This window comes from Bacillus rossius, chromosome 13 (assembly GCF_032445375.1).
Source record: "Bacillus rossius redtenbacheri isolate Brsri chromosome 13, Brsri_v3, whole genome shotgun sequence".
Taxonomy (NCBI): domain Eukaryota; kingdom Metazoa; phylum Arthropoda; class Insecta; order Phasmatodea; family Bacillidae; genus Bacillus; species Bacillus rossius.
The window spans coordinates 38,799,342-38,826,921 of NC_086340.1; positions in this window are offsets into that span (position 1 = coordinate 38,799,342).

Below are 27,580 nucleotides of genomic sequence, written 5' to 3' on the forward strand. Positions count from 1 at the left end.
TAAAGAAAATAAACCTCTAAGATCCTGTTTAATGGTTGGGAAAATCATGGAATTAAGTGAAGGAACCTACAGTGAAGAAAACCTGCAGAAACATGATGCCACTGGGCGAACTGAAAAACCAAGACGATTATCTTATTATGTCCGGGTTATCCGTGTTTTTGTTCATCCGAGTTTGTTGGGGTCCACATTAACTTCGTTATTCAAGTATCTGCTACTTGTTTTGATTTTAAATCTTTTATATGAGGTCATGATTATTTTTTGGATCGTGTGGTAGTAATGGCCGGGAGAGAACTAACATAATACACGTGTCGGCCACCCGTATAGTGTAGACTTTATGATGCCGCCCTGCTATCGAGGTCTGTGTTCAGGGGGCGCCATTCTGGGGGTAGTCCACCCGTAGACCAATGGCGAAGAGATGAAAGTTGGAGTAAAGAGCGAACCAAGCACCCCGAGAAAACACACCTTCTCACAGCAACGTCCGCCACGTTTCACACTTACGAAACATTCCGTGTCTGACACCGGGTCGTTACCACAACGCCGAAAAACCATAACGCCGAATGTCAAAATTGACCACAACGCCGACAGCTAGAAAACTGCTGTGTACCACAACGCCGAAATAACAACTGAATGAATTTGTGTTTGTTTCTTAAATGTACCTTAACGCCGAACTACCACAATCAAACCTAACCTAACCTAACATAGCGTAATATAAACTAACCTAACTTAACCTAGCCTATCCTATCCTAGCCTAGCCTAACCTAGCCTAACCTAACCTAGTCTAACCTTACCTAGTCTAACTTAACCTAGTCTAACCTAACCTAGTCTAACCTAGCCTATTCTAACCTAACCTAGTCTAACCTAACCTAACCTTTGTGGCAGTCCTGCAATGACATATTTCGGCGTTGTGGTAATTCGGCGTTGTGGTACACAGCAATTTTCTAGCTGTCGGCGTTGTGGTATTTCGGCGTAGTGGTGCGTCCCCTCTGACACCTACCTTTAATCGAAACTGCATTGCTATGGTGGAAGGCAGGTGACACTATAGTCGTAATTTATGAACATACTTGATAAGAAAGAACTTTAAGAATCCTCGTCCGCGAAGATCATATGCCAGAGTTGTATCTTTGTGGGTTTGATGTTTACTAGGGTGGTTCCCATTTATGGGAATTAATTTATATTTCTGCTTAAGAATGCAAAACCTTTAGACCTGTATAGTGAATTTACTTTTACAAAATATTAAATATATAAATATTGCCTTCAAAAAAATATCTGCCAAATTTACATTTGTTATGTTTAAAAAGTCTAAAAATCGGTAATGTGAATTTAAAAGATCATTAGTGGTTGCCGGCAGTCAATGTTCGTAATTCATATTATTCGTACAGAAATATTGAAACATAATTTTTTATTCTATGACTTTATTCATGGAATTATTTTTATAAAAAAAATATATTATTTCTGGAATACTTTACACTGTCTTTAATAAATTATTTTCTTTTACTTACCATACGCCACATATTGTTTTTTTTTAGTTACTAGGCCTATACTTAATAATTCTACATTTCAAATTAGTTGTAGGAAATTCAATTATAATTCATTTGAGTCAGGCCTACCGATAAGTCTTACAAATAACATCGTGTTCTGAAAAAGAGTAATGTTGGCCATCACAGATGTTAAAAAAAAAATACACATTATTCTTGAAACATTGGCATGCTAATGTTAACAATTTCCATTATAAAAAAACCAGGTTAAATGTATATTTTACTCCACTAAGGATTTAGATTTGATAGAACTCTGGACTTTAGGTTGTATATTCGTAGACTTGCCATACGTTCCGGTTTCGCCGGGACAGTCCCGGATATACTGGGCTGTCCCGGTGTCCCGCCCGGTTGTTGAAATTGTCCCGGTTTAGATTCAGGGCACAGTTTCTTGGAAATAATTGAGCAAAATTATTAGATCAGAGAATGATTAATCTGCTCTTGTGTGATCAGTAACATTTTGGTAAGTAACACAGTAATACAAATTTACAGAAGTCGGCAGCAGAGAAGTCCGTTGGAGGCGAAGCCTGCAGTCGACGTAACCTTGAATCAACCAATACGCATCCCGCCCCCGCGTGATTGTCATTGTCAATATGTTTCCCCACTCTAGCAGCGCCAAAATATACCTACCACTTACGAAACTGCCCGACTTGTACCGAGCACTAACGGAATCTCGCGGTAGTCGCCATCTCCAACAGTCCATCAGTCACGTACTACAATAGCGTATTAGTTATTAGTTTATTATTAATATTAAGTATTAACTATTCATCGTCATTTCAGTGTGTTTTACAGGAGTTAAATATATAGCCTTAATCGATTTAATAACTATTTGTACAGTTTTCCTTGCATCAAGTAGGCAAATCAATGTAACAGTTTGTGTAACAGTGTGACTTTGTGTTTTTCATCGAGTAATCTAACCTCAAAACCATGCCGAAAAGATCTGCAAATTTAGTGAAAGCCTTCAGAGTAAATTTCCGTTTTTAAAAAAGGTATGTACACATGATGATAGAGTCAAATGTGAACAATGTGGCTCTGACTTTTCCGTTGCTCACGGAGGACAATCTGATATTAACGACCATTTAAACTCAAAGAAACACAAAAATAGCTTACTAAGCCTTGCTGGATCGTCAAAAATTTCAACTTTTTTCAAAAATACAAATCCTCTTGATTCTGAATATGAAATAGCTGCTAAAGAAGCGACATTCGCCTATCATACATCAAATCACAACATAAGCTTCAATTCCAACACATGTTCCTCTAGATTGATTTCCAAATTTTTGAAACCAAAATTTTCATTTGGAAAAACCATATGTGAGGCTATAATATTAAATGTAATAGCACCTTTAGCGCTGGAAGAATTAAAGAATGATTTAATAAATGTAAATTTTGTTGCGCTAAGTATGGATGCTTCCAACAGAAAAAAGGTTAAACTTGTCCCCATAGTTGTGCGTTATTTTAAACAGGAATCTGGAGTGCAAGTCAAACTACTAGAATTTAAATCTGTACCTGGTGAAACTGCAGACATATTTACAAGTCATCTTAAGACAGTCATCAAGGAAAATAAACTGGAAGATAGAGTAGTGGGCTTTTGTGGTGACAATTGCAACACAATCTTTGGTGGAGTCAAGAGGGCAGGGAAAAACAATGTTTTTACTCTTGTAAAGAATGAACTGGGGAGAACAATAATTGGTATCGGTTGTGGAGCTCACATTGTCCACAACGCAGTCCAGACTGCAGTAGATGTGCTTCCCATTGAAGTCGAAGCCCTTGTAGTAAAGATTTACAAGTATTTTCACATCTATACAGTAAGGGTCACTCAGCTCAAAGAGTTCTGTGAGTTTGTAGATGTTGAATATCGTAAATTATTAAAACACGGTAATACAAGATTCCTCTCCCTCATGCCTGCAATTGAACGAATTTTACAAATATTTCCAGGTTTGAAGGAGTACTTCTTATCTCAAGAAATGTGTCCAGCTCTGATAAAAAACTTTTTTGATGATGAATGTGGTGAAATGATTTTTTGGTTTGTGCATGGCCAGCAAACATTGTTTAATAAAACAATTTCAGCCTTGGAAAAATGTAAGTCCAGTGCTACTGATGTTGCTCATTTATTACAGTTGTTGAAGGAGAATTTAAAAGAAAGAAAAGAGTCAAACTTCGTTCCCCAAGGGGCTAAATGTCTCTTAAAATCATTTCAAGGGAAAGACAATGTAGACTGCAACCGCATTGCCAGTGACTTCAAAGAATTTTACAGTCGGTGTATCTCTTATCTTGACCTGTGGGAAGACAGTTTCGGTGAAGCACGAGACTTTGTCTGGATCAATGAAAACATCATTTCATGGGAAAACGTTGAAAGAACAGCAGAGTTGATAAACAAGAATCTCGGAAAACCTAAGGTTAACACTGACGAGCTTTTTGATGAGGTTGTTCTTGCCAAGAAATTTTGGGCTTCTAAAGTAGGTGATTGGGAAAGAGAAGAAAAGGAAAACGATCGTAAAAAATCAAGCGAAGAAAAATGGATGGAGCTACTCTCTTCCTTTAAGCAACAAAACATCGCAATGTCTAGTCTTGGAATGGTTGTTGAGTATGTGTTCTGTCTTCCTGGAACGTCCGCCCCAGTTAAGCGGGTTTTTTCGATGATGAACAGTGCCTGGAGTGATGAACGGGGTTTGATGCATGAGTCCACATTCCGCGGTTTGATGGTGTGCAAAGTTAACTTCGGACTTAGCTGCAATGAATTTTATGAAAAAATTAAAGAGAAGAAGGACTTATTGAGAAAGGTTCACTCAAGTGAAAAATACGAGTGGTACAACAAGTAGAAAACTGTTTTGTTTTGTAAAAATATCATGTTTGTGTACCATTATGAATAAAATAACAAAGATTATCTATTCTATATTTTAAGTGTTTTTTACATTACTGTTTTCATAAACCCCCCCCCCCCCCCCCCCTGAAACCGACATCCCTAAAACCTAAAGTGAAAAAGACAGAACTGTCCCGGTTGGTCCGTGAAAAAATATGGCAACGCTATATATTCGTGTACTAAGCAACGTTAAGAAGTAGGTAATATCTACCAGATGTTTCGAATCAAAACAAAAATGTTTTAAGCTTTTGTTGGGACCTGTATCCGCAGCGATATGTTTTTGTTCGAGATGAGTGCTCCACTTTTAGAGTAACAGGCTGCACCTCGTGTGGAACTTTTTTTCCTTTTTCTCTTGTGTCGCTTGCATCTCACAACGGTGAGTAATCTTCAGCACTTACCAGGCGAGGACCCCTTCCCTCTGACTAATCAAGCGTTTCAAAAATCTGGAATTAAGATCAATTTGTTCTTGGTACACAGGCTAGTCGCACAATACAAACCTACTCATTTGCAAACTGTAAATAATGCTTGAGTCAAAGAAAACCTTTGGTAAGACATTTTCATTGCAATATGAAATGTTGGCAAGATATAATTAAATTATGTAACAAAAATAATTTTCTACTGTTATCTCCTAAAAAAATCATTCAATTTCTGGAAACTATGTTTTTAAATACAGTAGTATATATATTATAAAAACTAAAAAATATTTCACATACTGTCTAATAAGTTTATCTTATCATGTTCAAGTTAAAATTTAAAAAAAAAATGCGTTACAAAATAACAGGTTTTATTTCTTAAATTAAATAAATGTTAATGTTGGCATATGAGTTATTTTAAAGCCATTTTAAAAATAAGTGACTTAAAAAATTGATTTAATTCATGAAAGTGCACATAAGCATACATAATAGTAGGAGTATATAGCCGATACGGGGACACCGGGTGGCGGGTGGGGAGCCGGGAGCCGGCCGCCATCTTAGATGACATCGGCAGCCATCTTGGATGACAATGTTCGCAGGCTTTCACGGCCATTGTCTGATGTAGCTTGGGTTCTGGGCGGTAGCCGTGTCCTTGGCGAATAATTCACCGACGTTTCGGTCGACATTGCCGTCGCCATCATCAGGGAGCAGTTACCTCTCTGATGATGGCGACTGCAAATTTCGACCGAAACGACGGTGAATTTTTTTGCCAAGGAAGTAGGTAACTGCTCTCTAATGATGGTGACTGCAATGTCCAATCGAAACGTCGGTGAATTATTTGCCAATGACACGGCTACAGCCCAGAAGCTAAACCATCGTGAATGACTTTGACCTTGACTCCCGCGTCCATCACATTCAAGCACCCCTCTCCTTAAGGGGTTGCTTTCCTTTTCAGGTCATGATTTTATATTTATATTAATCACTGATCAACTTTTAGACTTTTTCAATTGTTTAACTTTCACGAAATGAAAAAAATATATACAGCGCATACTTTTCGCATAGTTAGCTGCCAAAGTTACATTTTTAATATTTTTGATTGTACAAATAAGGAGAATTTAATTTATTGCAGAACTGAAACTTTTTAGGTTTAACTGCAATGTCACTGGCTACCTCATGATATGGTTTGCATTTCTATGACAAAAACTCAATTCATGTTTCTTGGCTGTCAAAATCGTAACAAAAAATTAGAATTTTGGAATGCCAGGTAAAATTAATTAATATTTTCTGAAAGAAATTAAAACCATTTCTTGAAGTAGCCAGTGGCATTGCATTAAAACCTAAAAAGTTTCAGTTTTGCAATAAATTAAGTTCTCCTTATTTGTACTACAACCCAGAAACGTTAAAAATGTAACTTTGGCAGCTAATTATGCAAAAGTTATGCGCTGTATATATTTTTTCATTTAGTGAAAGTTAAACAATTGAAAAAGTCTACAAATTGATCTGTAATTACTGTAAATATAAAATCTTGACCTGGAATGGGGGGCACCCCCTTAATGTTGCACTTCTCGTTACGGTCCTTACCCACGGGCTCTCGATGCAGCTCGGACAGCACACACCTGCATTGCTGGCTGGACCTATCGGAACTGAAAGTGAAAGTAAAACACTTAGGTTCCCTCAGAAGAAAAAAAATGAAGAGATCCCGACAGGTGACAGAATTAAGAAAAACCGTTTACGTGTGTGAAATTCATTTCGGTTGTTTGAGAAAATATATTGTACACCCTAACCTTAAAAACTATCCCGAGTGCCTTAGTGTCGTCAGGTATTCTGTATTATGACGATTTCTTTGCTATCAAAAGCTCAGCAGTCTTCACATCATGCAGGAAAAATTAAATTTGAAAACTAGTTCAAATGAAATAGTTTGTATTACTGCAAGAAATATATTGTTACTTTGTACAACGCATGTCTATAGTTATTTCTTCATACATCAAAAACATATTTCGTGATAAAATAATATTAATTACAATAATAGGCCAATTATTTTAAATTTTAATGGATTATTCATAAAAGCTTAATTTTTAAAAATTAAAAAATTTAATAGAATAATTATTTGGTTTTACAGTGCTTATTAATATGTGCAGTTAATGCTGGAAAGCTATTCAGGGAACGGTTAACAAATGACTTTAACTGTGAAAGGTACTGGGAAAACACAGAGCAATAATGTTTCGGGTAAGAATCCGAATAGGATTTTGTAGTGATACAGATTTTTTTTCTCACGTAAATGTACAAATTTACAAATATCTGTAGTTTTACTTGAATATTTCTGTTCCGTTTGCAAATGAGATTGTACATACAGAGAACTTTGTAACTTTGTAGCTGGATGGAGGCCTCCTCTGGGGTCCTAACAACCTCCCGCTAATGATCACCCTGCCGGCATCGCGCCCGGGTGGCACCCGGCAGTTGGCACCCCTGCGGCGGGCCACTGCATGCAAATTTACCCCCTTCCTCCCTCCCCAAAACCCCTTTCTCTCCACCCCACGCCCTCTACAGTAATCACACATGCATACGTAACAGCCTTCTGTTACTTGTAGCAATTGCGCGGGCTTTTGTCTTCGCCGGCGAAAAAAAAAAAAAAAAAAAAAAGGACGAAAGGAGATTTCTTTTTTCATCAGCAGAGATTAAATTTTTGAAACCGTCTGACTCACTTATCTTCACCTTCTCCCTTCGCATAGAACACTATTATTTCTATTTAGCAAGGCTGGCGATGCGAACTCAGACAGAAAAATAAAAAATCGTGAGTGTTTCCGATGTCTTCAGCAGCTTTAGCTGCAGCTGCTATGCCTGCATTGACCCTGATCATGTGATGTGGCACTCCGTAGTACACAATCGGCTCTGTGTCTTTCAGGTGTCAATGTTTAAAAGAAAAAAAATACTTTAAGTAAAATATTAATTACAATACAACACAATAACACATTTTGTAATTAAATGTCATAAATGGGATAAGACATCTTAAGTTTTATACATGAAACAAAAATTCTTTCTGATTTTTAAATTTCTGGTTCACCCTCATTTTTTTTAAAGATTTAGTTAAAAAGATTTGATCACCTTGTAAGTTGTTGTCACAGATGACACACATTTAATTAATAACGATCTAACAACCCGAGGCCTCCCTTGCACCATTTCATGAAATTGTTAATATTTAACCATTGCAATGATAAGTGCGCGATTAATTACAAACATCTTACTTAAGTGATATTTAGACATAATAAAATATTAAGTGAATATATATTTTTTAACAAAGCCATTAAAGATTAATTTTTTTTCTAAAGTGGTAATTGCTTAAGTATGTTTAATTTTTTTTTTAGAAATACTAAGTTCCTGTTTTATAATTCCCATTTTCGTAAAATCAAGGATACATATAAACTTGATGATATCACACTCATCTCTTTTTCATTTCATGAAGTAGCCAGGTTAAAAAAATTGTAAAACACGAGTCTATTCCACTTTTTTACTTTTATAGAATCGTTTACAATTATACTTTACAGACGCTATGCTCAAAATAATTAAACTTTATCATTTTATTACCGACACCTACAAACAGTAGGGATGTAGGTACTGGCTCGTCCTGCGACAGGATGTGGTGCTTGGTGCCGGCTGCCATCTTTGATAATGACATCAAGGCGGCCATCTTGGTGTCAATAAAACACCCACAAAATTCCTCAATAATTACTCAAAAATCCTCAAAATTACTCAATTTCAGGGAAAAATTCCCTTTTCGAGGAAAAATTTTCCGTTTTAATGAACAGAAACTTCGACGGTTTAAATATCCTAAAAGAGGCTTAAATTACCCATTTAACAGCCTCCAGTAAGTATCTGGGGTTATGACCTTGACCATTTCTATAACATCACAGCTGTCATTGTCAATTCCATCATTTTTAATTTCGCCATTATAAGTACTGCTACTTGGTTTTCTATAAATCTTGGATTTCGCCATTTTGAATCATGACTTCACGTGCGCAATATTGAATCGTCACGTCCGCCATTTTAAAAATCAGTAATTATTTATCAAAACACAAAAACATTTAAATAATTTAATAAAATTTAAAAAATGCATTTATGTCATGGTGTTTGTATACCTGGGTTCGAACCCGACGAAGGCTATAATAAAAAATCATTCCTTCATGGAGGCTATTAGCAGACTGAATCCCCACCACTTCGGTGACGACATATTGTGCCAACCGGTATGATGTCATGACGGACAAATTGAATGCCACTATTTTTTTTTTTTTTGTTCAATAGAATTTGTTTCCACCATCTCGGTCTCACATGCAATTTTTGTTAGGGCTGTTCAGATTCATTTCATTCTTTAATTTTGGGAGTTTTTGTATTTAATTGATCACAATAGGGTGTTTGAATTTTGTTTTTCGAGTACAATTTTCTCAAATATAATCCAATAGGAATAAAGAGTAACATATGATAATGTTAACTTGTGAGATCACTTTCAGCTCGAGAATAACAGTTAGTAAATATCTGGTAAGAGAATCTGTAAATAAAAAGTTATTAAAAGAGTGCCATCGGAACAAATGCAAATGAAGACACCTTAATTTTTAATAATGACAATAAGTAAAAAAATACCTAAGCGAATATTTCAGGACTCGCCAGCGGGAAATAGTAAATTCGTGTGTTCTCATGTAGCAAATTCTTATAATACGAAACTCGGACACGAAATTCAACGTGGAATTCTTTTAAATAATGCAGAGCGTGATAAATGAACACAAACTGTGTTTTAAACAAAATTTCTGGACGCGAATCACACTTATTTTCCGAAACCGCCGCTAGAATTCGCTGCCGGAGCAGCTACGTCAACTATTGAACAAGTTGATTAGCAGCCCGAAATGTTATGCTACATAATGAAACAGCTCAGATAAAACTGAAAAAGACTTGAAAAGTTTTTTTTACTAAATCCTGGTTTTGGACTTGATTAATTGAACGGTGCACACTTTGAAGCTTCCCTTTGGCGTAGTGATATTTGGTTCACGCTTGGCAGCACCGCGGAAATCACTCCCGCCAGATGCCGTGTGCCGAGAATCCAGTACCTTCAGCGTCACACAGGCCGGTCGCAGAATCAACGCGCAGATCTCGGACTGCGCGGTGAGTCAACTCATTTGATATGCGGGTCCCACAGACAACGGGGTGGGAAAATGGCAACCCTTCGAACGTCAATCAAACGACAGTAATTAATGAAAAGAAAAAAAAATAGAATGGAAATAAGGTTTCTTTTCACGTAGCACGTGCGAGTACAGGCGTAACAAAGGAGGGGTGGGGGGTGCCTCTACCCCCCAATCCGAAACAATCTAGCGTCGGTACGCCCACCCTGCACCCCTGCTCAGCTCTTCTCCGCTGTATTGTTTCTCGGCCGAAGCGCGGGATCGCCACCCCCTCAGCTGACCGAGCCAGTAGGGTCAGGGGGTGTGTAATAAGGGGGTGGTGAGGGTGGGTTGCGCCCTGCACCCCGCCTTAATCCGCTCGCCTGTCCGCTCGGGCGATTACCGACGCGTCTCCTAGCTCATTGTGCGACCCCCGGGGGTGCAACCTACCCCCTCTCCCTCTTTCTTTTTTCTTCCACAGCCTTCGATACTAATTACACATTCACCCGCGCGCCCGTAGGGTAGAGGCGGGGGTTGGTCGGGGAAAGAGCCTGCAGAGACGCGGGCGCGCATTGAATACCAGTTTTACCGTGCGCGCATTATCTCACGTTCTTTATCTAATGATGATCGGAATACATTGTGTCCCCTCCCTCCCCAGAATGCTCTTGTCCCAAGCACCACCCCTCCCGGGGGTCAATCCTCGCGATAGAGGCTACAGGGTTGGGGAGTGACGGGGTAAGAGGGGGGTAAGGCTTCTTTATTTCGGAGGCCGCGGCACCCCCCCCCCCCCCTCCCTGCTGAATGCTGAAGGCTCTTGTTCTCGCCGGCGCGAGCATCTGCATAAAGCTTTGCTCATTACGACCGGGCGGGTGACCCCTCTCTCCCCCCTTCACCCATCCTCGCATCACTCACCGTCACCTGGTGACGCCGGGAGAGTTGAATGCGGGAGAAGAACTGTAGCGCGTCGGCTTCGAGTGGTCCTCTGGAGCGGTGCCGGAACCGGTTCGCAAGGGACGTCAGGGAATACACAGGGGAAAAAAGGGGTTTGTCTGTAAAGTCGGTTTACGGACGATAATTTTACGTGATAACGTCATAAGAACAAATGTATGAGATTATATCTCTAATCAAATTCTTAAAATGCAAGAATTAATTACCTTTTTTTTTGCCGCAATTGTTGTTGTAATAAACAATGGGAACCACATTAACTTTTCACTTCACTTCATAAACAGTTGACAAAACAGTTCACGTGTAGGTTGTGTGCTGCCGCTGTCTCTCTTCTACTCGGACGCATCGGCCGATGGAGTGGAAGAGAGATAGATGCGTCACAAGCCGATCGTGCCTCTCTATCGCTTGTTCCCGCGCTCTCGCTTGCACGCTCGGCTCAGGCGGAACGTGACTATGAGTCATGCTCTTTCGTGCGTGCAGCCAACGTTCATAGATTTATAAGACGTTATCACGTATAAAAACTCATATATTCGGCATTCTGTAGTCCGGTACAAATGATCTCACTCCCCCCTTCCCAACCACACCTCCCGCTGCGTTTCAGGCTGTTAATCTTGGCCACAGTAACGAGTTTCCTACTTCACGATATATATAATATTGAGTTTTTAGTGCTCCCGTTGAAACTGTATTGAGGTTCGATAATCCGCTAAAATTGCTGATTAGTAGAGACCTGCAAAATTCGCGGTTTCGATGGCCTTCAGGATAGACTACACATACTCCTGTACACTCGGGCAAATAACGCAAGTTCATTGGCTGCCGACTTGTAAGTCGTCTCAGCTGGTTTGTCTGTGATTCGATACTTTTTTGGTTGAGGGTTTATAACTGGTTGAGATTCGTCCAGATGATCAGTAAGCCAATTATAAAAATTATCTAAGAGGTATATGTGTTTGAATTCTACCCTATCACCGAATGAATCCGCGAATTTTGCAGGTCTCTACTGATTAGGCATGGCCGTGGTTCTGAAAGTGCTGGATCAAAAGCCGTTCAATGAATTTAAATAGTTTTGATTTGGGCTGTAAAAATTACGTAGGACCAATATGTACTAATATATATGTTATTATCTGTTTTCATATGAACTAGAAACATCAAATAGTTTCCATACTAATAGCTTTCAACTGGATTAGTACAAAACCCAATATTTTTTTAAATTTTAAACCCCTGAACAATTTTAAATGGGTCAGGTGAATTTAAAGTCTTTCCAGTATATTTTTCCTTGTTGATTGTTAATAGACGGTAAGAACAATTACATACCATATACTAAGCTGAAAATTTTAATTTATTTGAATTTTTAGTTTTTTAACATTATTTTGGGTAACCCATACTAATAGACCTGTTATAATCATAAAATTCAGGACGCCTATGGTAAATTTAATGTAATAATATGCCTGTCAATATTAGTTAGTCAAGCTGTTCTTTAATTACATCAAAGATTAAATAATTTGTACGATATATTTAAAATAAGAAAGATTTGAATATTTTTCTAATAACATTTAAATAATGTAAATCGAGAACTTGGCACTTACATAAGCATTTTTTAAACCAGATTAATTGAAAGTGTCTCAACAAGACCATCTTTTTTGTTTACTTCAGTGTAATTCGTTAGTAGTATATCACTAAAAACTCTTAACAGATTTGTGAAATATATGTAGCAAGCGCTATTTCATAACTGAAGGGAGTTGACACTGTCAGCCATATTTGCACAGGTGTAGGCCAAGCTCTCAGTTAAAAGACATTATTCACCGATTTTTTGCCAAGGGGCAAGAATTCTATGATATTTCTTATAAAACAAGTTGTTTATGTCCTTTCTTTCGAGAGTGTTTAAATCTCCTCGATAATCACTTTAGAGATAGTGTGTGAAACAAGTCTTTCTTTCTTATTTCTCTAAAGAATTGCAAGTATTGCGAGCTTGTGTTGTTCGATAACCGTCTGCATTGCACAAATTTCAATTAAAGATATCTCCAAACACATTTACCCCTTAAACCACATTAACATTCATAGAACCTTATATGTGTATATGATCTTCTTGTAGAAGAAACAATGATGTTTCTCAATGGAATTTCTTTCGTAGTAATATGCCCGAGCCATTTTCTGAAAATTTATCGTAATTATGTTTAAATTCTTTTTTTACTCTAGTTTTAAAATGTTTACATTACTCATAAAAAATATAATAAATAAACCTTATGTTGATTAAAAACATGAAATTTATTTCATTTTATCCCTTGACAGACATAAACTACGATAATGAACCTTTATTAATACTGCCTGCGTTTGTGAAATTAATATTAATACAAGCCACTTTGCTGCTTAATGTTGACTTGAAACTTGTTATGTCAGCATGGACAGATCTGTAACTCAGAGCCAACAACTCTAATTCCTAATTTTTGTTTTAATGCAAATTATGTCTTCAAAATTACTTTTCTATCCAAACATTTCATTGCATCTCACTAAGACAATTTTTCAAAGACAGTAGTTAAACTGTATTGCTATGAGGCGCCATGTTTTTTCCAGTTGCACTTTGAAGGTGACACGCTTTCAGGCTCCGGATACGTCAACAAAAGCGAATTACACACATGATTCTTAAGCCTCTCAGAATTACTAGACACTGAAATTTCCTTGTTAATATAAATTTTAAAACACATAACTTACACAAAAACTGCACACGATTGTCTTGTCCATGCATTAACTCCAACGCCCCTCAAATTGGCAATTTGTGTCTCATATTTCAACCACACAAAGAAAAAGGATTGTTTGAGACCAAACATAATTTTTTTATATGGCTACACAAATATTAACCTCTTGTAACAAACAAGGTTTGCCAAACCAAATTTTAAGTGTAAAAAAATTAATCTTGTACATCGAACAAAATATAAAGTTGAAATGAAAAAAAAAGGTCTTTTGTGTGTCAACCAAATATTTGTTTTTGAATAATAGCCTACGTATCTATTTATTTGGACAAATACGAACAAATATTTTGTTGAGTCAAACAAATCGCTCTTTCAGGGTATAAGTTACTTTCCAAAAACACAGTTGGTAGTAGCAGCGCTTACGTAGTCAATGGACATAGATTCAAAACCATGTTTGAAATTTAAATTTTTGTATCGCGTGTGTTTTGATATGTCTAAATATCTTTTGTTTCGGTATACGACATTTAATGGGCTTTATTTTTCGTAATTGGAACAGAAATGTGCAATCACGGTGCTGCCATCTGTGTTGCCATAAGATAAAAATACCTATCTCCAAAGAACCCAAATTTATAGGAAATAAGTAAAAATATCGAAAACTACCTCAAATTGGAGTTAGGGCCAGTATAAATTTCAAGATAACTCATAACTGTAGTGGATTTAGGGCTTTTTAATGTCCTAGAAAGGTGTAATTTTGAAGGTCCATTCGGAAACGCTACAAAAAGCCATTTAGAAATTAGTTAAACTTAGGGCCTTTTAACTTATCTAAGCAGTGTGGTGGATGGTGAGAACAAAAGTCCACAAAGCCAAAGGCAAAATTTATAGTAAATGCAGCTTAGTGGATTATAACGTGAGGGCTGAATTTTAATAAAACTCTTTGTCGGAAATCAGGTATACAATTTTTTCAAGGTTTTTTTTTATCGGAGCCATCTTAATATATATATAAATCCAGTGTCCTGATGTTTGTTTCCAGTGAACTTTTCACCAAGTCAACCGATTTCGATGAAAGTTGGCATTTATGTGTAATTTTTTCCAACTTGAGAGATAGGATAGTTTTCATTTCGATTAATGGTCTTAATAATTTATAATTAATAATAAATATTAAATAACCGAGCGCATGGGTAAACAGAAAATCATAGATCATAAACATACACACAGTAATTGTGTGACATTTCTATATGTCCAACACACTGTCATATAGCGCTATCCAGTTTGCTTTAACTCGCAGACAATAAAGCTCCATGTGTTTAGCCCGGGCAACGCCGGGTACTGCAGCTAGTTTCATTATATAGTTCAACATTTCGGTCTGCTCATTAAACGATTCAATAGTCGATGTAGCTGCATCGGCAGCGAATTCTAGCGGCGGGCGCGGAACTACGTTCGATTCGCGTCTGGAAATGCAGTTGACAAACACGTTCGGCGTTATTTTAATGGAGTTCCACGGTTGAGTTTCGCATTGCAGGCGTGCTTGCGAACACGAGAGCACGTGAATATGCTGGTTCCGAGGTGGGACCGGTGTACACAGCTTGTGTTTCCGCTACGGGCTCCGTGCAACCCTGATGGGCGTCTGGGCGCATGCGCACAAGCAATTAAACCAGGAATGCGATGAGTTCCTCCACCCCGCGGGCACGACTCTCTCTCTCTCTCTCTCTCTCTCTCTCTCTCTTTCTCTCTCGTCGCGCGAACCGCGCGCCGCGGTGTTTGAACAAGAAGGACGCCACCTCAACTCTCTCGGGACGAGAGCTTACATCCTTGTAAACAGCCAGTAAAATAATGAGGTGTTACGGGACGGTAACGAGATGGAGTTTTTTCATTTATTTTTTGTATTTTTAACTTCCATCCCTCCCCTTCTTCTCCGTTTCATTCCAAGCCTTATTTCCCTTGGACTCGCCTCCTCTCCCCCCCCCCCCCCCCCTGTCTCATGGACCGCGAAGGCTTGTCCATTACATTGTAATTCGGACGCGGCGCTCGGCGCTGCGAGAGTGTAATTTGTAGCTGTAAAAGTCGACGCGGCCGTTCCTGTGAGGTGTGTGCGCGCGCGGACGGCAGGGCAAATAGGAAAAACAGCGCCGGCAGCGACGGGTCGGTTAGGGGGAAAGAGGGGGCGAGAGCTCATTAACATAAGTCAAGGCGGGAAATGGAGCAGGCGGTCAGTTGCACCCGTCGCTTGGAGGGGTGAGCACCACCGGGAGGGGCACAATTAAAAATGAAGTAATTTTTTATAAAGGAACTCCTCGGTAACTAGTCCTCGTGAAATTTTAACCTAGAAGTAAAAAACGGGGGAAGGGGGGTTGTCTATAAAGTCGGTTTACGGACGATAATTTACGAGATAGTGTCATAAGATAACATTGATGAAAAATTTCATACTTTTTAATTTTAAAAATATTATTTACAGTTTTTTGCAAATTTATTTTAAATAATTTTGTTTAAATATAATCACGAACAATTAGTTAAAAAGCCCGCCTTAACCTGTTTGGTATTATAGAAGATTTTCTCGCACGGTGGTTAGCCGGTTCTTGCACGCTCGGCTCAGGCGGAACGTGACTATTTTTCATGCGTGCTGCTGGCGTTCATCGATTTATAAGACGTTATAACGTCAAAAAAAAAAAGAACATAACGAATTTTATGAAATAGAGTTAACACCATATCGATTTTAAAACGCGGACAGTGACAAAACATTTTTTACAAGAACAGAAAATACAGCGACAAAACAGACATACCCAACGATGATATTAATACCGATAAACTGGGCAACTCGACGAAAAAAGCTAAATGTTGGGAAAGTATGATCAGGTACAGTGAAAGTATGAGCGTTGTAAAGTGGATGGACAAAAAACCAGTTTTAGTGTTGTCTACATGCAATAGTGAAATTCACTATGCTATGACAAAAAAGGTAGACAGGAAAACAAAGATGGCTGTCATGAATGCAATGCACATCCGAACCCAGCGATGAAACAAACATCCATCCTGGAGAGAGTGCACACGAGCACAGTAGGTTTCACGAGACGAAACAGTTGCAACGTTTCAGGAACTGACGTATGTTCCCGTCATCTCGTACAAAAAGTCGGTTTTTGACGTTACAACGTCTAATAAATCGATGAACGCTGGCTGCACGCACGAAAAATTGTCCCAATACGGATAAATACTGCGCATGCAACATTTCAAAAGTAATAAATATATTTGAATTAATTAATGCACATAAAAGTAAATTTATTAATTAAATTGTAGATTTCATTTCACTCCTTTGTATCCATACAAAATAGTGATAGTATAATAAAAATGATTCAATTTTATTCGTAAAAGTATGCAGAGGTAGATTTTATCATACAAAAGATAGAAAAATTTAAAAAAAAAATCTTCCTCAAAGAATATAATATTTGTAATGCCTAAATTGTTTGTTTGCAAAAACCTATTACGGCTCAGTCTCAGGCCGAATATGATATTTCCTTTTCTTCTGGATCAATAATTTCATTAATGTTTTGTTATGACGTTGTCACGTTAAACTGTCGTCCGTAAACCGACTTTACAGAGAACCAATTTTTTTTGTTTTTAAAATGTAATTTTTGGAGGTTTTAAAAATGGCTAAAACGTGTGTTTTTAGAATAAATGTTTGCATGATAAATCTGTTTCAGACCATCGAAAGCACTCAAGGGCCTTGCATTCAGTGGCGGTTCCAAGGGGGGGGGGGGGGGGCACCAGGGGCAAGTGCCCCCCCCCCCCCCCCCCGAAAACACCAGTTGTCAGCTACATTAATATTGCCGACAAAAATGATTGTTTTTGAAACCAATAATATATTTTAATATAATTAATGAATTTCTTGTAGATTCATAAAATCTGGTGGTTGGATGTTATGTGTAGTGTGAGTAGATTAAATACAAATTTAGTAATTTTAAGACATTTTTTCTCTGGCTACTCTGAAATCCTAGAGTGCCCCCTCCGAGGTGAACCTCTGGATCCGCCACTGCTTGCATTACACCTTTAACTTCATTTCTCAACAATATAATGTAATGGTTACCACTCAAGTGTCACAGTGTCCCTATGCACGACGAGAAGATTGCCCGCTAATCCTCAGCCTTGCACTTAGAGGCACCAGAAAACGCCGCACTTATCAAACCACTTCAGTAACACAAATACACCCTGGACTAGGCGGGCCCCGTAAGTTTTAAGCTTAGGATTCATCCCAACGCCTTAATAGCATTAGCATTTACATGACATTTAACAAAAAGCAGAAAAAATGTTGATTATATCCAGTACAGCAATAAAAACACAACAAAATTAAATATGCAATGCTGCTATAGGTGCAATGAACCAATATAGTGTCATGAAAATGCAATATCTAGAGACCTGCAAAATTCGCGGATTCAATGACCTCCAGGATAGACTCTATCTACTACACTCTACACACTCGGTCAAATGCCACCTGTTCGTTGGCTGCTGACTTGTGAGTCGTCTCGACTGAGTGTCTGTGATTCGACACTTCTATGAGTGAGAGTCTCTAACTGGCCCTCATTACTCCAGATTAACAGTGAACGAATTGCAGAAGCAGCGCTAAGGTATAATTATTTGAATTGTAGCATATCACGAAATGAATCCGCGAATTTTGCAGGTCTGTAGCAATAAACTATTTTTTTTTTTTAACATTTAAAGCCTGTAGTGTGTTAAACATTTAACACGCCTCTTTATGAAGCTCAAGGAGGTGGTTCAAAATGATCGCCTGGAGAGTTGTTGGTAAGCGGGCAGTGCGAGGCGATGTCGATACAGACTCCTGTCGGCGGGTGTGTTCAGGAGGCGAGCCCACTTCGCCAGGCAAACACGGCGGCGAGGCATACAGACGTGCCGGTGCTTCGCGTGCTTGAGTGCTGCTTCACGCGAGCCAGAAGCAGCGCGAGCTGCGGCCCAAGCACCTGCGCGCCCCGTGTTTGTTGAGCACTCCCCTCGCCCGGAACACGTCGAGCACGACTTGTTAGCAATCACGGACTTGCTGGTGGCGGCGAGCAGATGTTAGGTTTCCGAAACGTCGAAACTGTTTTTGTCGTGGAAAAAACCAGGGCCGGATTTAAGGGAGGGCAACCGGGGCGAAAGCCTTGGGACCTCCACAAACGGAGGGCCCCCACAATAATTTCATATAATTCTTGTCTCCGATTATATTTATGTATGTTTTTTTAAATACTAAGAGAATCTACATGATTTCAAAATAAATTATTTATTGGAAAACTCGACTGAAAATAATTGTTCATTTTATTTTGAAAATAATTTGGGGCCAGGGGGCCTCCGCTCCTCTGTTGCCCCGAGGCCTCCAGACCTCTAAATCCGGCCCTGTGGAAAACATTCACCAGAACCTTCACGGTAAAACTTTTCAACAAAGACTTCTCCTGAAATGAACTAAGAGATCTTCGTGATTTCATACAACTCGTTCTTCGTGGACACAACGCCTTTTAGAGTCCTGATTTTCGTTGTAAACAGTGTAAACACACACATGAAAGAAATCATTGTATTTTTGCAATAGTATTAACTAGTTTTTAAATATTTTTGACATGACAACGTCTAATAAATCGATGAACGCCGGCTGCACGCGCGAAAAAGTGTCCCGTTACACACATTGTCTCGTTTCACTGTGTCCCGTTCCGCTCATTTTATATTGCTCTTTGCTAACCTGAACCTCCTATAGCATTGCGACCGAGTCCGTGGCGTAATTCTGTTTTCATGCATTTCAATGTAACATTTTCATTGCTCTTTGCTAACCCGTTCCTCCTAGCACTGCTGCAGAGTCCGTGGCGCAAATATATTATTTTTGACTGAATTTTGGTGTTGGGTAAGCCATTTTCTTTCACATCATCCTTTAAACACTCCCATTCGTTTCCTACTTTTCCTATCATCGTCCTATCCTTAACAGAATAACACAGATTGGTAGAAGTTAAATAGCAAACATGTATAAAAGTTATAGTTAAAATAATCTTTTCGTTAAAGTAATAAATATATTTGAATTAATGAGTGCAAATAAAAGTAAATTTATCAATTAAATTGTAGATTTCATTTCACTCCTTCTTTGTATCCATACAAAATAGTGATAATTCAATAAAAATGATTAAATTTTATTCATAAAAGTATGCAATAATTTCATCAATGTTTTGTTATAACGTTGTCACGTTAAACTATCGTCCGTAAACCGACTTTACAACCAAACAATTTTTCTTTGTTCTCGTGGATTCATTTTCGCAGTGAATGTACTTTAGTATCGGTAAATATAAGAAGACAGAGATGAATTTACGAATATTCCTGAATAGTTTGTAACCAGAGTTTTCCGTAAATTAAAAGGTGCAATTTTTTAACCGTGTACTGTGTTGATCCATACTGTTGTGCTGTCCAAAATGTTCGCAAAGAATGTTTTGACCCAAAAATTGCGGACAAAATTAATTTCGATCTAATTTTTACTCCTCAAGCTTTTGTATGAGTCACAAAGATGCGTGTACCTCATATCGGCAATGAGCTCACCGCCTGTCATGATTTTTCAAAAAAATTATAAGTGAAATATAAATAGTTTTAGTTGTTATTGAGCTTAACTGTTTCTGTATACTCCTCACTGGAATATTTGTTTTTAATTTCATTTACTAGAACAAATTTTAAAAAATATTTGCGTGTTAATTAAATTATGTGTACGGTCACGGAAATAAAACAGTTCGGTTTACAATATAATTTATTTTCAAAGTATAAAAAAATTCTAACATAAGACTAAAATTACAGTCATAGGAAGCATCGAAACCATATTCTTACGCATATTTCTCCGGTTTTTTTTTTTCATTAATTTTCCAACGAAGCAGTATTTTAAATGAGTCTTGTTAAAAGGCTTAGATTTGGTTTTTCATTGTCTAATTGGGTCAAACGTTGGTTGTAAACTCTTTATAATGTACAGATTGTTTTGTTCACAAGATTTCTTTTAGTGTTACTTTCTGTGAATTGGCGAAATTGTTTATTTTGTCCTCTGTAGCCTCTTCTAATAATGTCATTATTGTAATTAAGGCGTGCTGAAAAAGCACACGTTGGGGAGTAATATTTTGTAGAATGTACATAGAGTGCCACGAATATTAGTTGAAGGCACAACTTCGGTGTTTCTATGTGGGTATTAAGTAGAACATTTTTCAATACTGATCTTCTATCCACTGGAAATCACAGCTATAAGACAGTGGCAAAACGTACTATGGGGCTTTTTTCGACTGCTTTTAAGCCTCACCGATCGTCCTTAGTTGTTCTGTTTTCCGGCATTTAAGGTGGGTTTGCGATTGAAAATCTTTAGAACCATAAACATAAACAGTAGTTAATAATATAAGTGTTTACTAGTAGTTAAAAATTAAGTTAAACTTTTAAACTCTCAGCTTAAATTCTATAGTAACAAGTCAAACTTGATAAAATTCTTCATCTAAAACAATCATTTATAATTTTGTGGAAGGAATTGGTCAGAACAAAACCAAAACAGACCAGAACGTGTGGACTGACAATGACAAAACAGTTGCAACAAGAACCGTAAATATAAATAAAATATCGAACTAAACTATGATACTAAGCAGATAATCTGTACAATATTACATCGTACATTGTACGCAAATTATAATAACATTTTTTTAAACTTTAATATATAAATACAAATTACTGTAGCATAATGATCAAATAAGCTATTTCAAGATACCAGAAAATTATAAGTACAGTTTAAAATATATATTCATTAATTTATTTAAAAAAAAATTATAAATTCGCATAATGACGAAAATTATCGAGAAATGCATCAGAATAATTAATTTCTGAAATAAAAGAAAAGTTTTCATCAGAGCTTTTTTTTTAATATTTTGTTCAATTTTCTTCCAAGTATAGGTATTATTGTTTCTTGTCACTATTCTAACGATTCAGTATCTATTAAGCTATACCTTTTGTACTATAACATAACATTCATTCCTAAAGGAAGCATTATTTTCCGCCAACAACACATTACACTGTGCTGATATTGTTGATTCCCATAAATTCTTGATGAAAAATTATTAAATATAGCCATCTCTGTTAATTCTTAAGTCAACATATGATTTTCACATGACCTGTCAAAACTCCACAACAGCCACAAACCATCCCACTAGTTTACATTAGGTACAAGACTAAAACTCTTTATACTTAATTTTCAATCGTAACACCTTTTTTTCTGCGATCTGTCAGGTCTTCCAAAAGCTTTTGTGGGTAGCCAACAGTTATATAAACGACTTTTTAAAGAACCGTTTATATAGTTTCTTGAAACCATTTTCATATCTTATTAAATACAACTTACCTCGTTCATTTATCAGCTTGCCAATTAGAAATAATTCAAGATTTAACTCGCCAAAATCTTTTAATGAATTCAGGTATTCGCTCTGTAGGAGAACTAGGATTAAGATTTTTTGTTAATATATGTATTTTTTGAAAGAAATTATATATATTTTTGAATATTGCTTGGACTTATTAAATATAAGTTTTCGTGTAAAAGTCTTCACATTAAAAGGCTCTAAAAATAAATGAAATTATAATTGAGCCGATCAGTCACAAATTGTTAGTTTATCTTAACAAGTATATTGTTCACTAAAAAAATTAAATTAAATTAGTTGGCACATAAAATTCAAATTTTCAGTAAGTAGATAAGTAAAAATAACATATTAGAGAAAAAAAATGAACCGAGAGAAGTCCGGAACATTATATAATTAACTCTTAAATTTATTTTTCACCTCAGATTTAATATTATACAGTTATAAATAAATTGCTGCTATCATAAACATTTCAAAGTTGTTCTTGCCATAGTACATACTGGGCTTAATTTTATCCATTTAATAAAATCACAACAATTCACTTTTATAAACACTGGACAGTAACACAAAATATTGCTTAATTTTGTTTGTACTTAGAAGGTCATGCATGCATTCTGCAGAGCATTTAGATGACAACAGACCATGCCGCACTGAGTCAGCTAAAAAAAATAAAAAAATAAAAACAGTTATTTTGTTCAGTCAGGATCACAACATTTTCAGGTAGTTACAGTTTCCAAGAATTCACTTGTTTGTTTCTACCTACTTAGGTCCGCATATTTTCACAAATACCCCAATTAGCATCACTGAGTTGTCCAAGGTTGTTGTCATGCTGTATTTACTATTCTTTGTTGTTAATGCCTCATCGTTTTAATTAAGCTCACTGTGTTTGTTTTTGTTGTACCTATTTTATTCCAACTTAATTCTTTCCACGGAATAATCTGTGTGGTCTAAACATGTGGCATTTAACTTCAGCCAATATGGATTATTTTTTTGTGTTAATGTTTTTTATAGTTGTTATCCATTATTTATGTTTTTTTCAGTAACAAAAAATGTAAATTAGCGATGGCTTACGTAGTGAGGCGGGATGAAAAGTGCGACGTACCCTGGGAATTCTAGCGCACTATCGACTCTAAGAGCGGAGTTTTTACGTAGGTAAACACTTACATGTATGCGGTAACCATAACGTTATTTATATGGCCGAGAAATAAAGATAATATATGTAATGAAATTTAGTTGAGAGATTTCAAGTTTCTGTTCCGGATGTTTGATACCTGAAGTTTTTACTCTGGAAACCCGCGTTTTAGCCATTTTCACAATATTTCAAAATACTTTCAAAAACAAAAATCGGAAAACAGATCGTCTCATCCCCCCTCAGCGTTTTCTCAATTTTGAGCAGTTTCCGAACGACGCGGTGTGAGTGCCCGGGCAGACAGGGGACTGATCTCGCAGCGGGTGAACTAGCTTGTTCCGACGGGGGATATGAGGGTGCGTTCCGCCAGCGGGAACTGGTACTGGCGGAGTGGGAACTGGGTATTACTGCCACGATAGATACTGAGCCAACAGTGTCAAAAAATTAGATTGGGGGCGACGATCTCGGGACTCCCGAAAATCCTTCGTCGTGGCGCGTGTCGTCGGGTTCGTCCACACCGCGACGTCCCCCCGCCCACTGGTCCACTCTGGTCCACTCTGGTCCACTCGCAGCAGGGTGGCGAGGTGAGCCAGCTCTCGCCACGGGACACAAGGACACAAGGACACATGGTCCGAGTGGAGGTCTCAGGACCCTTGCATACTATGTGTTCCCAGGGGTTCGTAGGAGCGGCTCGCACAGCTTTACACTATACGCCACACCCCAGTTTAACTACGTCACTATAATTACAGCACACAGACAAGCCTCTATTGCACACCAACACGACACTACATCACGCCAGTTGGCCGATCTAACTGGTGTGGAGCTTCACTCCCCCGCCGAATTAGGTACACGTAACTTTTATAGCATTACACAACCTACCAGCGCACACACAGGCCCGTGTGCCAAACCTATCCAACAGGACACGCACCCCCGCCGTCGATTCAAATGATTCTTCACCAGTGTGGGGTGCACCTGAATTACTATGCACTTGGCGAGTTATGGAAACTTATGTTTCTGGCCTCGCCCACGCTTACTGCCCCGGATGGCAATATGATGCATCGGCGGCGGCGGAGGTCTCAGGCATGTGCAGGGGTGCGAGGAATGGCCCCCACATTCGATTACGGGCCCTGCACCCAGGATCGGAAGCGCCCTCCCCCTTCCCCCCAATTTTACAGTCACGTGCTGCATTATAATTGCATGGTTATTTCTCACCTACACTCTTTTTTAGAATGTTATTTAACCTGAAAATACAGGGTATAATTACGGTTACTGTTTTATAAGTCCAAAGTAAAATTATTTTACTGCAAAATAACTACGGCGAGTATGTATATTTATTGCACACACTGAGATAAAAATAAGCAGGGCTGGACCCAGGAGTCTACCCAGTCCCACCCTTGTGGGGGCCATGGGTACGAGGAGAACATCAGTGAACGACAGACAGTGCCCTAGCGTGGTCCATGTGTGGTGTGGTGTCTCACTGCATGTGTGGTGCTGCTGTCTGCCGCTTCCATGCCTCGTAGAAGGCTGTGGCGGCGAACCCTTCAAATATAAGGGCGCACATATGAAATGTTTGTTTGAGCGCACACCAAAGTGCAAGACCCCAACCCCCCCACATGGTAAACTCTTTTCTACTCTGTCCAAATATTCTTCCGGATCCATCCTTCTAATTCCTGTAATCAACCTGCTTGTCAATAATGCATGAAACTTTTGCATCCCGAATGTTAAGTGCCCAGGGTTTTCCCTGTGTCTATGCAGGTTTTACCTAGGCCCAACGTATCTAGTTTTTAATCTAGAATAGTCAGTGAGAGGAGTTAGTCATGGCGCCAATCGCTGCCATGGCTGGCCAATCCCCCTCCTAGCACATGATGCATGCTACCTCTCCTGCATGGCTTAAACCCTGCATGATTAGAGCGTATGGGCTTCGGCCTGAGACGCACTTAGTCTCCCTCCCTAACCCGGAACCCTCCCCAACACACTTAGTTTTAATTTAGGTTAGGAAAAAAATGTTTGTCTGGAGGAGGGGGGTGGGGGATGTGTGCGGCCAAGGAGTCTTGCAGGCAGGGGTAATCGACATAGAAATGTCTCACTGGGCGGTCTGGGCTTGCAAGGCATGAAATACAGAGGTGTGAAAATTATTAGACGCAAAGCAAAACAGTTTGATATTTTATAGTTTTCCTTAATCTACATCGATTCTGGAATCTTTAAGCCATGCAATATTGACACACAACATTCTACCGTACTGTTTAATTGGTACAAAATATTCTTAGACAGTAATTTTTTTAATTTAAAAATATTCATCTGGAGTATAATACGTTTAATGCCTCTGTTTGAGGAATAAACCTTTATCATATTTAAATATTCTCTTTAAAAAACAATGAATAGTGTTATTAAAATGTGTATAATTCTCGCTTCACCATTGCATTTGCCTCCGCAGTGAAGGGTGTGTATCTTCGTGCGTGCCCGAAAGTGTAACAAGTAGCTACCTTGCAGATGGAATGCTGATTTCATGAACGAATAAACTAGATCTTAACTTCTCGTCAACATCGGAGTCACTGGAGTCGATTAAACCTGATGACATAAGGATGGGGGCATTGATTGAATTGATTAAACCTGATGACATAAGGATGGGGGCATTGATTGAATTGATTAAACCCGATGACATAAGGATGGGGGCATTGATTGAATGAATGGCTGTAGAGAAACTTGAATACCCCGAGAAAATGCAGTCTGTCATGGCGTCGTCCACCATGTTTCCCCTCTTGCGAAAAAATAAATTCCCTGGATTTGACCACCCTGCTTTTGTCACTCTCCCAAGCACCTATTATCCTTTAAGTAGCCTGTAACTAAACTATCTGTAATTGAAGGCGTTTTAAATAGAATGTAGTTTGGTTTATCCTGATGCTTTAACCCAGAAACACTAGATATGAAGTTTTTGTATAAACTATAGTCAGAATTTATTTTTGCAAATTTCTGGTTTTCTTCCTTTGAGTTCCTGAACCACCAGTATTACGACGGAAAATAAACGGTCAGATTCTAATCTCACAAAAATGTTTCAAATAAAAAAAAAGTTTTTATGCCATTCACGTGACCAAATATGAAAAACTTCAGAAATGAAAAGAAAAAGGTAAATTTATCCGCTTTGGCAGGGGATTAATGACTCACCGCTTGACCAAAGCACTCAAAAATTATAATACAGACGCGTTAACGAGCTGCGGAAACTCGTATAAGGAACATATGAGTTACCACGATGTAGTTAGTCAACACAAAAAAAATCGAATCCTTAGTAATACATAAATGTAAAAGGTTTGATATTTTCTGTGAATATTTATTGTTGCAACTGTCCCAACGTTGACAGTTTATTGCGCTTTTTTATGTTTAAATTCCTTCTATGGAATTATCTGTGCTAATGAGACTTGTAAAGTCGAAAGCAGCTTATTTGGCTCGTTCTAAGTGTTTTTTTTTATGTATTCATATTGGTCATCAGCTTTTGAGGTTTTCCATTCGACAAACAGTGCCAACCACAGCAACGAAGCATCTGTGTCAATAACATTATTTCAATCAAAGTTCGGATGTTTGATTGTGTATTCGTTATATCCACGTGCTCGCACTATCACAGGGAATTCGATGAAATTCGGAACGGATGCATCACGCTACAAGTACATGGAATGACGCTCATAGCTGATTCAGCACAACGGAGAGGCTGTGAGGTTAGTTATTTTTGATTAACTATTCTGAAATATTTCAGCGAATCAGTTAAGGCAATTGTTTAAATAAAAAGCCTTTTGCGTGACTTGGGAACGACCAAATTTAATCAGAACATCCGAGGAGGGATTCAAATTGCCAGCTGGCTCGTCATGAATTCGTGTGATAAATACACATATACATTCATTAATAGATAAACTTACATATATACATATATATGTACACATATATATTTATATATAGTGAGAAATATACATACAATCAATTTTTTCATAGCAAAAATTTGGTACCTTTACTTGAATGTCACTTTTATGGGTCAAAAGTAAAAGTCGTTTTTATTTTCTTATTAACATAGAATTTTCTTTATTTTTACTTTATAATTTAATGCTAAGTTTTCAAAGACTTACATATACCTTTGGAAGTCAATATCTGAAGCTCATTATAAAATATAAGCTATCTAAGCGATAGTTTTTTTTTTTCGTAACTTTCATTCAAGCTGATTTGTAACAGTCGTGAAATTTTGTGAATATTAAAAAAATTTTAGTGTATTATTTCATTTATACTTATTTGAGATACTTGGTTTCAAGAAGACATTAGGTCTAGTGCGTATAGGAATGAGTGATATGTGTAATTTGTGGAGAGTTCTTAACATGCGTGTATTCGTGCAGTGTATGTGACAGTGATACTAGATTTACATTAGATTCTGCACGGAAAGCCAATAAGAAAGTGAAATTTTTGGATGTAATAATTATCGAGTCTAGAATTTCTATGGTACTTGGCTCTGACAAGCAATTCGGTTAAG